This window comes from Nelumbo lutea, chromosome 3 (assembly GCF_056320005.1).
Source record: "Nelumbo lutea isolate HS-2025 chromosome 3, American lotus-T2T, whole genome shotgun sequence".
Classification (NCBI taxonomy): domain Eukaryota; kingdom Viridiplantae; phylum Streptophyta; class Magnoliopsida; order Proteales; family Nelumbonaceae; genus Nelumbo; species Nelumbo lutea.
In genome coordinates this window covers 91,328,028-91,331,852 of record NC_142686.1, presented here as the reverse complement: position 1 = coordinate 91,331,852, position 3,825 = coordinate 91,328,028, and the positions used below count along the sequence as shown (strand labels likewise).

The 3,825-nt window shown below is 42.7% G+C and overlaps 1 long non-coding RNA gene across 1 annotated transcript; it reads left to right on the top strand.

The window, feature by feature from the left end:
• Positions 1-1,709: 1,709 nt before the first annotated feature.
• LOC148866844 (uncharacterized) lies at positions 1,710-2,980 on the top strand. Its single transcript, XR_016110314.1, has 2 exons — positions 1,710-2,090; positions 2,198-2,980. It is a non-coding gene; the product is annotated as an uncharacterized LOC148866844 (long non-coding RNA).
• The last annotated feature ends 845 nt before the right edge of the window (positions 2,981-3,825 follow it).

Here is a 3,825-nt window from a genome sequence, read left to right as displayed (position 1 = left end):
TGGTTTAGGCTGGCCGCTGGGGGCACGACCGAAGGTTCGGTGAACGTCGTTCCGACTATAGCAGGGAGTGGGGAGATGACAGGTGCCATTGTGAGGGGCACATTCAAGTTGGGGATTCCGTCTGTTGAGAGGGGGATGGTGAACTGTCTGATATAGACAGTAGGAAATTGGGGTCGTTCCTTGGAGTTATCCATTTTCGTGCTTCGTCCGACGTTGCTAGAGGAAGTCATGAGCGTTGGATTGTTTCAAGGAGGGAAAGAACTGAAAGAGTTTAGAGAGAAAGGCCTTTTGAAGCGTTTCCCACAGACGAAGCCAAATGATGTAGCACAATCCGGTCACTCCTAACTGGCGCTCACGTGGCTCCTGAGAGGTACCTGAGACGAGAGGAAAAAGGAAGAACTCCTGAGGGGTTTCCCGACGGGAACGCTCCGATTCTTAAGTTAGTATTGTGTGTAAAAAGCGAAAGGAGAACGAAGGCTAAGAGTGAGGATAGTGCGTTATCACTATGTTCAGGAGGTCGAAGATTCAAGAAGAAGTTTCCCTTCTGCCCTGAGGGCTTTTATAGGGACACTCACATTAGGTCGGGCATAACCACCACTGGGCTCCTGCCACAGCCGTTACCTGCTAGGACTGCGCAGGTGGCCGTTATGGTGTATGCTTCGCCCGTGTGAGTGACATGTTTCCAAAGTGGCAGACACGCCTTTGCTTGTCGAGAGACATGGACACAGACTGTCGAAAGGACTAGGACTGCGCCGTCAGTAGAGGATATGGCGTAGTCTGACCGGTACGATCTATCAGTCAGAAGCTTCCTATAGGGTGCTAGTGCGGCTCGTTCGCGAGCTATCTCGTTGCGAGCTTGGAACACTCCAGGATTACCTTAGTGAAATTGGTCCTCGGAATGACTTCTGTTAGGGAGCTCGGGCGAGCTAATAACTTTAGCTCGCGAGCTACAGTTGCCTCGGGGTATCTCTTCGAAGATAGCATGGGGAACCCGGAGTTCACCTTGCGGCGGACTCCTCCTCTCGTGAGCTGTAACGTAGCGGACTGCTTCATGGGCCTGTCATTTGGTCGCTCCGGGCTTCAATGCTAGACTGCCGCTTATGCTAAGTCGGCATCTATGTGTCACCGTTTCATAGGTTGAGTCAAATCATCTTTCATCACTTATCATATAAGTTCATATAATATGTGAATTTGGTTTAGCCTTAACACCAGTATTTTACCTATATCCATATGATTGTTAAATCTCAAAATCCATCCCTACCCCAAAATCCGTTTTTTATGAAGAAAAAAAAAGAAAAACTCTCCGTTGGGGTGATGGGTATTTGCCATTCCTAAAGTTTATTGACCCAATAAGCATTTTATGTCAACCCAGATGTTTTCCACAACGTGGTCATGTTTCAGGTGGTCTGTTTTACCTCTTAACTGTATATTGTAAAAACTGTTGCCTCGGCCAATGACTCGGTGAATTGTTGATACAAGTAGCAACGTTTGTATTTCTAACCATTGTTATCGCTAATAGAAACATTTATCACACTTCTTACTTTTTAAACATTTTTATCTGTTATTTATTTATTTATTACATGTTTTATAATCGTACGGATTGACATTTGAATCAAGACAAAGAGTTCGGCTTCAGTCAAACACCCTCATTCAGAGTAATGTTTGCGTATTTGGAGAACGCGTTAATTAATTAATTAAAATGAGACATTATATTCTGAGGGTGCTTGGACTGAAGCCGAACTCAGTTTCCATAACTCATAAGAAAAATGGTGGGTCCCACCCTCTCGCTCTTTAAAATCGAGTAAATGGTCATTCTCTTCCGAATTCCGGCAGTGGAGACCGGAGACCACCACACCCGAGACCACGAGGTTCGACGTGGCAGATGAAACCACCGCCTCTAGGAAATTTGAGCAGCTTGCCGAAAAAAGTAGAGAAGAGAATCTCCGAATTCAATGGCTCTACTTCCAGCAGCTTCAGCTGCTTATTCCCGGAAGTTCGACCACAACCTCCCGTCTTTCAGATCTGGAATTCCTCGCTTTTCTTCCGCCCAAAAAATCGTAAAGATTGTCGCTATGGCACCCAAGAGAAAGGTATTAGCGTACTAGAAAGACTGTCGCTCTCTGTCTAGATTTTTTATTTCAGTAGGTATTGACTATTGAGCCTGGCACCTGTTCATGTTTCTTTATTTTGAATCCAGGTGAATAGATACGATGAGAACTGGCAGAAACAATGGTACGGGGCTGGGATATTTACTTAAGGAAGTGAAGAAGTGAAAGTTGACATAGTCAAGAAGTGGGAGAAGAAGAAGGTTCTGAGAAACGTGGAGAAGGCCGGATTGCTGTCCAAGATCGATGAATTAGGGTGTACTCTGTCTTCCATCGAGAGATTGGGGGTTTTGTCCAAGGCAGAGGAGTTTGGTTTGTTGAGCTTGATTGAGAAAGTGGCGAGCTTCTCTCCGGCGACGTTAGCATCGGTGGCGTTGTTATTCTTTGTCGCCGGCGGTAATGGATATTAAATCGCTGCCGACGGATAGGGGAGAGAGGGGGAGAAGAGAACGAGTGTCTTGTGACTCTCGTCTGCGACACTCAAAGGGAGAGAAGAAGAGAGGAGAGGAGAATAGAACCATGTCTCGTTTTGGTTGGTTAAATAACGAGTGAAAACATCTTCGCATGCTTCAACCATTTACATGATTTGGAGGACGCGTGGCATGTCCTCCAAATGCGCAAACGGTGCCTTGACTGAGGGTATCTGGACTGAAGCCGAATTTGGCATAAAAAGAGGGTTCTGTTTCTTGGTCGTTTTTTTTAAAACACTAGGCAAGTCTTTTAATTTTCTTTCTCTCTTCTCAAAATATATTTTATTGGTGTTCATCAAAATTCATGGAGGGGTTTTAATTGGTGAAAATTCTTCCGATTCATACATTTTCAGCATCGATTTACCCATTAATTAGAAATTTTTGTAGAGAAGAGAGATGTTACAATAAGTGTTTCAGAGCCTGCTTTGGAGATACAACTGATTTCCCATCTTGGCCAATGGGCCAAGTGTTTTAAAATCTGTAGATACTGTAACCTGTTGAACAGATCAGATAGGTCCAGACTAGGTGTGTCAATTCAACCGGATCTGGTCCAATCTGGTCCGCTCCAATATAATTTCATTACAGAAGTCCAATCCAATTCAATGAATACTTTGGGACCACTTTGGACCAGTCTAATTCAATGTCTAGACTGCTTAACTTATTCAAATTAGTTTTAATTTAGATTGGTTCAATCCAAACCTGGTCTATTGAGATCTGTGTTCTTATCTTCTATTAATAGATCAGATATAGGTTCAAATATTCAATCTGACCCAATCTAACATAAATCCATTATGGACCCAGTCCAATCGAATCCAAATAAATACTTTGGACTATTAAGTATGGACTGGTCCAGTTCAACATGTCTTATTGCTCCATCCAATCCGTCCAAATTGATTTTGATTAAGATAGAATCCAACCCAAAACCGGTCCATTAACACCCCTAGCCAAGACTCCAAAGTTCAACCATCTGATTCACCAGATCTTTCATTGAATCAACATATTGTAACATAGCAGGTTAGAGGTCAACCTAAACTAGGATTATGATTAGTTGCTAAGATGGTACAAAAAAAAAAGATTCTTAGGCTGATGAGCTATGACTATTCTTATATTAATTCTGATTTGATTTTTAATAAATAAATATTTATTATAATTAAGGGTATATTTGGTTTGTAGTTGGAATCAGAATCATAATCAAAATTTTTTGGAATTGGAATTGGAATTGGAATTGGAATCAACTGGAATGAGATTCC